At 44.5% G+C, this 12,305-nt stretch overlaps 1 pseudogene; it reads left to right on the top strand.

Annotated features, from left to right (window-relative positions):
* The first annotated feature begins 10,563 nt into the window (after positions 1-10,563).
* On the top strand, positions 10,564-11,561 carry LOC103602285 (annotated as a pseudogene).
* The last annotated feature ends 744 nt before the right edge of the window (positions 11,562-12,305 follow it).

The following is a 12,305-nucleotide window of genomic DNA, read 5'->3' as shown; positions in this document are numbered from 1 at the left end:
CGATCTGGGCGGGCTCCTCTTCCCTGCCCCCCCGACGCTGGCCGGGGGCTCCCCACACTACCAGCCCTGTCTGAGATCCGCGGGGAGAGTGGGATTGTAGGCCGGTCCACAGGCCCCGGGTTGCCCTGCATCGAGGTAAGCAAATGGCACGTCTCAGTGCGGAGCCGAGCCAACCGGAATGGCTAGCCTGCCCTCACTAAGCCGTCCATCTTCGCCCCCACCCGAGAAAATGGAGACAGCTCTGCTGTGGGCACCTAGCCTGGTGTGGTAGGCGGGAGCCATGCGGGCGGGGAGCAGCCGGGCTTCGCCCCGCAAGTGGGGCTGGGCTGGGGGTGACTCACAGAGCTCGCAGCGTTGGGCCTGTCCAGCACAGCTCACTCCGTTTCTGCGCCGGTTCCACTGGCTTTCCTGGCCTTTGTTGACTGGGCCACTCGCCCGTTCCCGCAGCCGGGCTTGGGTGCTCTCAGGAGTCCTCCTCTGTGTCGGCCCCAAAACCTCAAACCTGCTGCCACTTGTTTGTCGATGCAGGATCGTTGTTGAAAGAATTATTCGCCTTTTGTTGCTCTTGGAAATGCAATTAATACTCTGGTATCACAGCGCACAGCTCTCAGGATCGTGCTGTCTCCTGACACGGCCGCTCCAGACCCGTCGCCATCTTGGACCCTTAATGCACTACTTTAGATTCTGTCAAACTTGCATGTTTTCAAGCCTTCAGCTACTGGCTCATGGGAAGTCCTTGTTGCTGACACCACCATAGTTTCTGCTGCTAGGTTGAACACCATGGCACTCCCCATGGGATGAGCCCAGGCCATACCCAATATGATCCATGGACCCCAGCTCCTTTATCTTCCTAAGGACTTAAAAACAAACTTCATGTCATAGTGCATGGAGCCTGGCTTCCCCAACAGCTGCCAAAGGGGGTCAAGTAATGTAAACTCGAAGAGCAGAGGAGTTGAGACTATGTGGGTAGACTCTGACCAAATGGGAGACAGGTGATGGGATCCACCAGGTGAATTCCCCTTCTTTTTTCCTTCTGATGAATGGTCCTGAGGCACAGTTTTCTGTGCAGGTTGTCTCAAGACCTAGTACAGCAGAGTGACCAGCTACATCTCATTATGGTTTGTGAAGCAGTAGCTGGCTTGATAATGTATCAACTGAAATTTGCTTCCCGTCTCTCTCTGTCTTCTCTTACTGTTTGGAGTTGCATCTCTCAGTGAAGCATCAACATTTAAGCCTTGTCTTAGGTTTGTGGTCTAGGGGAACTGAGCTAAGACACAGGTCATGGCTAAAGGCTTTTCCTAGGCTGCTGATAATACAGAATAATGGTGAGCAAGTAGAAATAGCCTTTGGGAAAGGTTATACAACAGGAAGTGGACCTTGGAAAGGCCTCAGGATTACACCTTCTTCTTACAGCTCAACACAGAAGAGATTAGTTCCTTTGATGTGGGATCGGTGATAAGTCGATAGCTACAGTGATCTCAACTCTGGACTGAGAAGGAAGTGCATGTACTTCTGTTTCCCAATGCCTTGTTCTACCCTTAAGAAGAATATCTATTTTGTTCTTTGTTTCACCCCTCATCTTTTGTTACTAAGCGTATACAAAATGCTTTAAAAATGAAAATAGTATTTTCTGATTATGAAGAAAAACGTGTGCACTGTTGAGAACTTGAAAAATTCAGAAATATGTCAAGAAATAAACAAAAAGCCCCTGCAATTCCCCAATCCATAAATAACCAGTTAAAGTTTTATGCACTTCTTTCTTAATTTTTAAAAGTGCATGCATGCATGTGTTTGTACATCATGAAGGCCCATGTGCATGATTCTCTTCCCCTGGAAATCACTCTCCACCTATTGAAAGTCTCCTCAGTCCTCAAAATCAGCTTATTTGAAACTTCTTTCATGAACGCTTCTCTGATTTTTTTATGTTAGATATTCTTTCAAGACATATCATATTTTGCCTTGTATTATAGTTTTACTTTTGTTTCTAGCTATTTTTTTCCCAGTTAGATTACAAACTTCTAGATTTGAGGACAGAGTTCATTATTGTATTCATCTTTGAAATTCTACATTACTTGACAAGTGTTGAATTAGTATTTGATAATTGAACAAATATACAATTCAGCTTATACTTATTTTTTAATACCTTCATCACACTATTATTTCTTCCACATCATTATCACTTTACTGTATGTTTTTCTCCTTTATGAATTATTTCATATGTATGTGTCTCATTTTACCAACTAGATTGTAAAATTTCCAAAGGCAAGGGCCTTTGCTTATATATTTTTTTGTGTTTCCTATAGCATTTATCATATTGTTGAATATAAAGCAGGTATCCAGTAAACCTTTATTGCCTCTTTTCACTGATATAGCCTAGCCATTATATTTTGCATATTTTTTTCCCCTGAAACAGACAAGAGGCATATCAACTCTAAGTTTAGAATATGATTGAAATCTGTATCTATGATGTCCCATAGCAATTAAAAAGGGTCTTGTCCATGTCTGTCTGAATATGGTTATACCTTGTTCCTGGCAATCAGTCACCCTTATTGAGAAAAAGGACCAAATGTGTTCTAGACACTCAATAACTCCAGTGAAGTAAGCTTTTGATGGAATGTAGTTTTCAATGTTTAACGTCAGAACCTTGTAATATGGAACAATTGCTTGTTGATTTTGTAAGATCAAAATTCACTTTTCTGGGCCGGCCCGGTGGCGCACTGGAGAGTGCGCCGCTTGGGAGCGTGGTGGTGCTCCCGCTGAGGGTTCGGATCCCATGTGGAGACCGGTTCCCGCTCACTGGCTGAGCGCGGTGCGGGCGCGACATCGAGGGTTGCGATCCTGTTACCGGTCAGTAAAAAAGACGAAAAGGAAAAAAAATTCACTTTTCTGGGCCGGCCCGGTGGCGCACTGGAGAGTGCGCCGCTTGGGAGCGTGGTGGTGCTCCCGCTGAGGGTTCGGATCCCATGTGGAGACCGGTTCCCGCTCACTGGCTGAGCGCGGTGCGGGCGCGACATCGAGGGTTGCGATCCTGTTACCGGTCAGTAAAAAAGACAAAAAGGAAAAAAAATTCACTTTTCTTAGAGAAAATACTTAAATTTAAAATTTGAAGAACACTATCATCAATGATACTACTTTATCCAAAATGAGATAAGGCATGGGAAGGTAAATTCTGGGGTACTACTCTCTCCCCCTGAGAGTCATGAGCAGTTTTAGGATATCCCCATGAGTTTTGAGTTGGGCCAGGTTCTAATCACGGCATGTTCACTTGCTTCATGTGTAACCTTGGACAAGCCACTGAATCTCTTTATGCCTTGGTTTTCTTCTCTATGAAGGAGATAATAACATTACCTGCTACTACTGTCTGAGGGTGCCCCCCAAATTCATGTCTTGAAAACTTGATCCCCCGTGTGGTGGTGTTGGGAGGTGGGGTCCATTGGGAGGTATTTAGGTCATGAAGGCTCTGCTTTTATGAATGGATTAAAGCCAGTACAAGAGGGGCATGATGGAGTGGGTTCTCCCTCTTCTGCCATATGAGGACAAGTTCCTCTCTTGTCCTTCGACCTTCCATCTGAGAGGGCACCGCAAGAAGACCCACATCATATGTCAGCACCTCGATCTTAGATTTCCCAGCCTCAAGACTGTGAGAGAATAAATTCCTGTTCTTTATAAATTACCCAGTCTGTGATATTCTGTTATAGCAGCATAAAATGGACTAAGGCATCTACCTTATGAGATTATTAAAAGATTAAGACTAAGGTAACCCATATAAAAAATTCAGGAAAATGCCAATCTATCACCATTGTTCAATAACTATTAGCTTTTACTACTTACATTGCTTTCTTCTCAGACTGTTAAAAAAGAATGTAGGATTTATTAATATTAAATTGAGGATTTTTAAAAAATCAAACTCAGTATGCATTTCTTTTTCTTCCTTTTCCCTGTTTGTCCTGGTAATGCCGTTGCTATAGCATAGCGACTATAGCCACTTTCACTGGGGTTCTTAAGGTTAAAGATACTGTTGCCCCCTCTTTGAAGAAATCCTCTTTAGGTGGGGCAAATACTAATTACTAGTGTTAGAAACAGAAGGGCAGTGAAGTAGATAGAAATGTATATTAGGGAAGTCAGCAATCTCTCTCCTGAAAAAATGTGAGCAAGTGACAGGCATCATAGAATTATTAATTGTTCTAATGTGGGACAAGCTCACAGGTCCCAAGCATAAGATTATGTTAAAATCGACAAAACAGCTTGATTAAATGGTACTGGATACATAGATGTGAAAGGTAAATTTCGTTAATAATAATTATTATGAGAGCAATGCAACCCCAGATATATTTTTTTTTAATGAAAAAAGAGAAATTGAGAACAAATTACATAAAAGTAAATTAATTTTTGGTCTGCGTGTACCTCCATTCTGTTAATAACAGTAGAGTAGACAAGTGCAGTATTATAAAGACAGGAGAATATACACTGACTCTAATAAGAGAAAACTCTCAATTTAGCACTGATTATTGCTGACTTTTCTTTTTCAAACAGTCTGAGATACTTCTGTCTCTGTGCTGCAATGAAGGTCACTGATTCTTTCTTCAAAGGCTTTGAAAAAAATGTAAAAATATTTCTCCTTGTGGAGAAGACAATGCAGATGACTGTTAGGATTTTATTTTTTACCCCCCTGATTCATGTTCTTTTTAAAAGAGGTACAAGATAGCTTCTGCTTTTCACTCTCTTAACAGATAATTGGCTGACCCTATTTTTCTTCTCTTTAATCTGCTTACCTCTGCAGAGCATTCCAGAATTTGTTCTGATTGGAGAGATACTTTTACCCAAGTGATTTAATTAAAGCAAGAACAATGCTCACAGTCAGCAATGCAGGAAAGGGCAATGTATAATACAGCCTCAATGTGAATAACACCTCCCAGAAGCCCTTATTGTAGGACTTGGGTCCCTTCTAGATATAGATAAGTCAAGTTGATGATCAAGTATCAGACTTGCTCATGAAGCCTAACAGGTGGCCCCATTTCTTGATGCCTTTCCCAGGAAACAAGCCACATGCCTAGGCAGATAAGCACACTCACTTCTCTGAATGAAGAAATGCTTTAAATTATTTTTCTAGTGGCAGCTTCTATCTCCATTCCTGCACTGTCTCTCTCTGGCAATGACAGTTTCATGGTTCATGATGGAAGATAGGGAGAATTCTTTTCTCATTTCACTTTTAGGTCACCCTGAGTATTTGCCGAAAGTCACTATCCCTTTTCCAGGTGTGATGCTAAAACTTTGGCATCCAGCAGAATCCCCTGCTTTTCAAAAGACACATGGTGGGGAGGCTTCTTACCCCTATTGAATCAATAGTTGAGACTAGGCATGTGGTCGATGGAGAAAAAAGTCTCCAGGTAATTCCTATGTATACCAAAGATGAAAATTCTCTGCTGTAAACCTTGGATAATACTGATGCACAAACTCAGTTTTCAGCTGTGGCTGCATATTTAAACCACATTTAAAAGACTACTGCTGGATTCCTTTCTCATAGATTCTGATTTAATTGGGAATTGGGCTTTGAGAGTTTTAAAGCTCCTCAAATGATTCCAATATTCAGCCAAAGTTGTGGACCTCTGCTCTAGCTACGTATCTAGCCAAGATAAGAAGCATTTTGAGCATTTAAAGTGCCATGTTTTATCTGAATACCTATTAGCGCTGACTGCTTCTTACTTTTCCCTTGACAGAACTGCCATACTGGGATTGCTGCATGTAAGACTGCTATATATAAAGGACAACCTATATTCCCTTCTTCATTTGCTCATTCATTCATTCACTTACACATCCTTCAAATGTAGCTTCTACCATGTGCTATGCCTTGTTCCAGGGGTTGCAGCAGTGGGTAAAAAATATAGTCATTGCCTTCACGGTGATACAGCTGGACCAAGTGTTTCAAGTTGTCTTCATCAATTGGCTTCTAGGTTTGTTTATACCCTCTTCTTTTGACCTTCTCTCACGTGACTCAGATATTCCATTTTTACTAAACTTGCGCTTCCCAGAAGGAATCACGTTTCCCCACACTCCCGGGTCTCATCTCTGGTGCTGTCTCTCTGCCTGGATGACCCTTCTTCCTTTCTAACTTGCTAGCTTCTATCCATCCTTCTAGACTTATCTTGGCTAACTTCTCCTTAGGGAGTCATCCTGGACCACAGCAGATGTCTCTGCTTCATTTCCCACGGCCCCTTACATTAGATAGAATTGATTTTTTAAAAATCTACTATAGGGCCAGCCCCGTGGCGCACTCGGGAGAGTGCGGCGCTTGGGAGCGCAGCAGCACTCCCACCGCGGGTTCGGATCCTATATAAGGATGGCCGGTGCCCTCACTGGTTGAGCGCAGTGCGGGCGACACCAAGCCAAGGGTTGCAATCCCCTTACCAGTCACAAAAAGGACAAAAAAAAAATTCTACTATATAAGAGAAGGAAAATACATTGTATTTGATGTCACAATAAAATATGTTAGGCTGGCCAGTTAAGTTTCCTCAGCTGAACATGGTTCTGATAACACCAAGGTCAAGGTTTCAGATCCCTGTACAGGCCAGCTGCCAAACAAACAAAAAAAAAAAAAAAAAAAAAAAGGAAAAAAATCAAACCAAAACAACAACCCAAAGTAGAATATGTTAAGGCATTGAATTTTTGGTGGTCATTTGGAGAAAAAGATGATAAAGATAAGATTATTGAGTGCTTATAATTTTGTGGCCACAGACATTAGAGGAGTCAAGAGCAACATTGTGTTCAACCTAAGGGAGCAGATAATCTAAAGGAAACTGTAAAGTATAGGTTTCTCTTCCAGTTGCTCTGGACCCTCTTCATTTTATGATGTTATTCTGAGAAAAGCTAAATGCAACCAACTTTAATAAGAGTCTGAAAGAGCAATATCTGACTAGTTCTATCTAATTAAGGGAAGTAGTTTTGGAGGGTTTTGTACAATGCACAATGAGTCAAATTGGGATGTTCTTGGGGGTAAAGTAAATGGTTAGTAGAGCATGTGAACTGGAAAATTTTAGCAATATTGCAGATATTTTGTCTTTTCTGCTAATGTTTTTGTAACCAGGGTGAATAAATTAAATGTTTATGAATTTGCATTTTCTCTGCTGTTCTAGCTGGTGCCATCTCTAGATGGGAGAAAGCCCCCAAACAGGGAAAGAATGGAGTCCATTGCCTTATGTTCTTTTTTTTTTTTTTAAATTTTATTTTGTCGATATACATTGTGGTTGATTATTGTTGCCCCTTACCGAAACCTCCCTCCCTCCTCCCTCTCCTCCCTCCCACCCAACAATGTCCTTTCTGTTTGCTTGTCATATCAATTGCTTATGTTCTTTACTCCTTGCTGCTGCTAAGGAGGGTTGAGCCCTTCCTAAGGTATCAGGGTTAGGGTAGGCAGAAGGGTTAGTTACCACTCTTTGCTTTTCAGAAGTGTTTTCACCCTCTACTATAGTAGTTTGGTTATTTCTTCTGTTTCCTACTCTGGATGCACATTCTTTGAGAGCCATGACATGACCTTAACTTAATCCTTACCACTCTTTGCTTTTCAGAAGTGTTTTCACCCTCTACTATAGTAGTTTGGTTATTTTTTCTGTTTCCTACTCTGGATGCACATTCTTTGAGAGCCATGACATGACCTTAACTTAATCCTGCTCGCCTGCTGTGAGAACTGACATATGGTAGGTACTCAGAGATATACGTTGGTCAATGTTTCTATTTCTACACTGTTCATTAAAAGTTTTGCCATTTTAAAATACCTTGAGCAAAGTAAGGAGAACACTAAGAAAATTTTAAAATCCTAAGCTTATTTCCTTTATTGCTACTTCTTAAAACTTTATTTTTACCCCCTAGAGACCAACCTCTAGTGGTCTTTATGATTTATACGTTGCTATTATTCAGGGACTTTCTGATTTTGGGAGGAAGACTATTCTTAGGCTGCTCTTCAGTGCCTGAGGGAGGTCCCTCAGGTTTTTCAAAAGACAAGTGTAGGTGCATTTCCACCCTGGAGAGGAAGTGGACGGTGGTGTAATAGGCAAGCTGACATTTCCTTCTTTGAGCATATTTATTTGTCTGTGAGGGGGAAGGGAAGTTGTAACAGTAAGGTGCCTGTTAAATGAGTTAGAAATAAGGAGAATAAAACACAGACCTGGGAACATGAAATAATAACTTAGGATTGTAGTACAGTGGATCCCTTCGGAAATGTGTGAAATCAAGTTAATAAGATTGAATAGGTCCTAGGCTACGAGCTTTGGCTGAAGGTATTTGCATATCTTGAAAAAGAAGATAACAAAAAGAAGTGGCTAGTCAACTTGGTTAAAGTAGAAAAGGAAGGTCAGAAAAGTAGGTACTCTATCCCATGCAAAGAATCTCTAAGATAAGAAAACTCCCACATCTTGGCAACTGACATCAGCACTTGATACCAAATGCATGTATGCTGCAATCATAAAAAAGGGATATTTTTGGCTAACATTTGTCTGGTAACAACCAAAGCAAGAATCATACAATTAATTTCCCTACTTTGGTCCCATGCTAAGCATGCCATTGTCTATCTGTAACTTGCCTTCCCATGGAGCTTTGCATGCTGGAAGAGAATGTGCTTGTCACAGCAGAATGGATGTTCTAGGTTGAATAAAAGTAACATGACTTGTTGTAAAAGTAACAATTGGTATCCTCACTGTCTTTGCTTAATGCAAGCTGGACTCTTCTGGTGGTCCCTCTCCTTTGATATCTACCTTCCTTTACATTCTGGTTTCTACATCATATACTAAGAAATCATTTAACATGATTATTCATAAAAATAAACTAAAATCTTGCTGCAAAAACTAGTGCATGATTGTCATATACTGATAAAAATGTTTAGAGTTGATCATTCTGTTCTTTTTGAGAAGTTTGTGTACCTTCAAAGGGCTTCAATTATGTCTCCTAGTTTATAAAGCTCTCATGCATATAATTTTTCATCTGTTTCTCAAAAAAGCACAGTAATGTAGCTGGAACTGATTTCTATTTTTACATAAGATTTTGAGGTGGTGGAGTTTATTCAAAGTCATAGGGCTACGTACTGGTGTATGTAGAACTTGAATGCAAATTTCTGCATCAAAGAGCAAAAAATGTCCACATCTGAAATGATGTATCGGATTGGGGGAAGGAATAAAAATTTTTCCATGTCAGCCTCAATGAAGGATCTCACTGAATACTCTCTGTGGTCACTCTTCTAACTTTTCAAGTATTATATTCCATAATACAATAAACTCTGTTCCTGGCTTTATTTTGTTTATTTAGTTCACTTCCCAGTTACTTCTTTATGTACTTAACAAGGACAAATCACTATTTAAAATCTTAAGTTTTTAGGAGAGAAGAACCTGGTAAAGGAATCTTTAAGGTTTCTACTGGTCTTGCATGTGGCCAAGAGAATAGACTGGCCATTTGTTGTGACTAACACATGATCAGTTTGAGATTCATCCAACATAAAGTAGTCTTGGTACTAAATTTACAAATAATAGCCAGAGAAAACCGAAATACACTAAGTAAATTGTAAGAAAGATGGTTGGATTTTAGGAAACATTTCAAGAGGAAAAGAGAACTAGGACAAAAGAGAGGTGTTAAGAGATTGGCTACAATCTGAGGCATGCACTGGAGGGGCAGAGCAGAGGGTGAACAATCTGTAGTGGCAGAGTCAACAAAACAATTTTAGAAATATTTCTCAATCAATTTCTTTCTTTCTTTCCTTCCTTCCTTCCTTCCTCTCCTCCTCCTCCTCCTCCCCCTCCCCCTCCCCCCTCAACTTCAATTTTGTCACCCTAGGAGTGTTCCCTCCCTCTGTTGGATCATGGGACCTACTGTGGTCTTTCTTTCCTGCCTTCTTTCTCTCTTAGCTCCTAATTTTTAGAAATGAGTCACTAAATCCAGCCACACTTAAAGAAACGAGATTATGCAAGGGTGGGAATACCAAGAACCAGGGATTGCTGGGCCCATTTTAGAGCTTGCCTACCACAGACATTCAAGTCAGCTGTACACAAAAATGCTTTCATGTGAAGAGTCTGTCTTTGTAGAAATCAATAGCATGGCTGTTGCAAGTTTCATGCAATACAACGTTGGAAGAAGGCAACAATGTGTCATGGTGAAACTATTCACAAATGGCACTGCTTTTGCAGAAGCACATAATTATAGAGCTAGATATCGGTAAGAAGCCAGAGGTTTCTGCTCCGGCCAGAAGAGAGGAGCAGGGCCTAGGCGTGCGCGGCCGGGCCTCGAACCCTGCACAGAGACCCCATAGCCCCTGTCCCCACGCCGCGCCTGGCCGGCTGGATCGCGAGACGCGCCTCCGCTTAGCCCGGGGCGTGACCTTCCTGGAGAAGCCACTTGCGTCTCCTACGCCCACTCCTTCAAGGCTGCGAGCTGCCCAGCGCGCTCTCCAGCGCCTTCACCGAGGGCTGGGGAAGCCGGCCTCATCTGGGAAGCCCACTCCGACCACTTGCTCCAAAAGCAGGGAGATGCGGCTGTGCCCCTTGCAAACCGTGGGTCTGAAAACACTACTGGAACCTCAAAGAGCACATGTCTCTCAGAGACTACATCAGCTGCCGTGAAGAGGACATCCAGGACATCCTCTCTGCCGGGCTGTCTCTGCCTCGAAGACTGGCACCTCTGCGGGCACTGACTCCTCGGTGGAGGCGAGGACTGCTTACCCTGCCCCTGAACTTCTCAGTCCGACGGGCTGAAAGAGTCCTGGGACCACCTGGACTTGAACGAGTAGGCGGGGCCCACGGGACCTGGTCTCCATTCCACGCCGTCCTCCGCTGCTTCAGCTGGTCGGCCAACATCTGCAGGAAGGAGTGGTTCTTTTTTGCTTTGGGGCAGGAGGAAGCCTTGCCGGATGGCAACTGCGCCTGCCCTACGAGGTGACCTCCCCTGTGCCCCTAGACCCCCGCCTGCACACATCCCAGGAGGTCATGACCCCCGGAGATCACGCCCCTGGTGGCGGGCAAGGTGGTGCTTGTGCCCAGCAGATGGCACCACCAGATCCGCAACCTGGATGACCATCTCCATCAAGCACAACTGGCTCAGCGGCTGAACCCGGCCGATACGTGGCACTTCCTGCAGGAGGAGCGGCGCCATGCAGCAGATCAGGGAGTGGAGGGACTCCATGCCCGACCGGCGCCACAACTGCCAGATCATCATAAAGTTCAGCTCGGGGATCAATTTTGAGGAATTTTATCACTTCCTCAAGGTCATCACTGAGAGGAGGCTCCTCCTCCTGGGGGGAGGGCTGGCGGGGGCCCTGCGGCTGCCGGGCTGGGCCCCCAGCAGGCTCGGCCGCATTGCGGAGGTGCTGGTGTCTGTGGTCCGCACCCCACTTCCAGACAGTGGACACCAGCGCGTTCTGGCGGTGGTCAGAGGAGCCGCTGTGGCAGGTGCCACCGTGTCCATTTAGAGACTGCTGGAGGATGGGCGCCCTGGAGGCACCCCTGCAGAAGGCAGTCTCCCTGCTCCAGGGCCCTTCCAGAAATAAAGACCCTCCTCACCCCTGTGGTCTGGAACATGCTCCTTGCTGAGCCTCATGGCCTGGGCATCCTCAGGAATGGCTTTTCCTGTGAGGGGCTGATGGGGTCTTGGCTGCCCATGGCTATTTCCCGAGGTCCAGGCCCTTGTTCTCGGTGAGGTTCAAGAACAGCTTCTCCTGTGTAGGTCTGATAGGATCCTGGCTGTCCTGGAAATGTGAGTGGACTATGGATCAAGAGAGAGGGGCCAGGCCTTTTCCCCAGTCCGTGTTCTTGGGTGAGGCGCAGCAAAAGTGGGGATTCTGGATCCACTGAGAGGGTGCCCGGTGGGAGTGTGTTGGTCCATCTGACCTGCAGCAAGCCTGCTGGGCAGGCAGGAGCTGGGTGCCGTTGTGATCAGGTTTTCTCAGATCCTTGCAGCCTCCCCTCAGGTGAAGGTCAGGACAGCTGAGCCAAAGTGGTCTGGTCTGCTTCCCTCTGAGGACTGCTCTGTGTGGCCTAGCTAAGTTCCCTCCTCACATGCTCACAGGCAGCCACCCCCTCCTCTTCACCCACTGGCTCTGTGTCCCTGTGCCCCCTGGCTGCAGCTAGGTAAGGAGAAAGTAGACACTGCCCTGCAGGTCCATACCGGGCATGTTCATCTGGGCACAGTTAAGTGAATCTGAAGGCAGGGGAGCTGGGGGGGAAACAAATCCTTCAGGTCTTGGTCCAGCCAGGCTTTGAGGGTGGAGGAGATGGTATTGGGGGAAGGCCGGTGGGTGGCAGAGTCAGAAGCCTGGGCTCTCCTTCCCCATGCCT

The sequence above is a fragment of the Galeopterus variegatus genome, unplaced genomic scaffold, assembly GCF_000696425.1.
Source record: "Galeopterus variegatus unplaced genomic scaffold, G_variegatus-3.0.2 Scaffold4083, whole genome shotgun sequence".
NCBI classification, from domain to species: Eukaryota; Metazoa; Chordata; class Mammalia; order Dermoptera; family Cynocephalidae; genus Galeopterus; species Galeopterus variegatus.
Note: the sequence above shows the minus strand (reverse complement) of the source record. Positions and strands in the feature narration are given on the sequence as shown.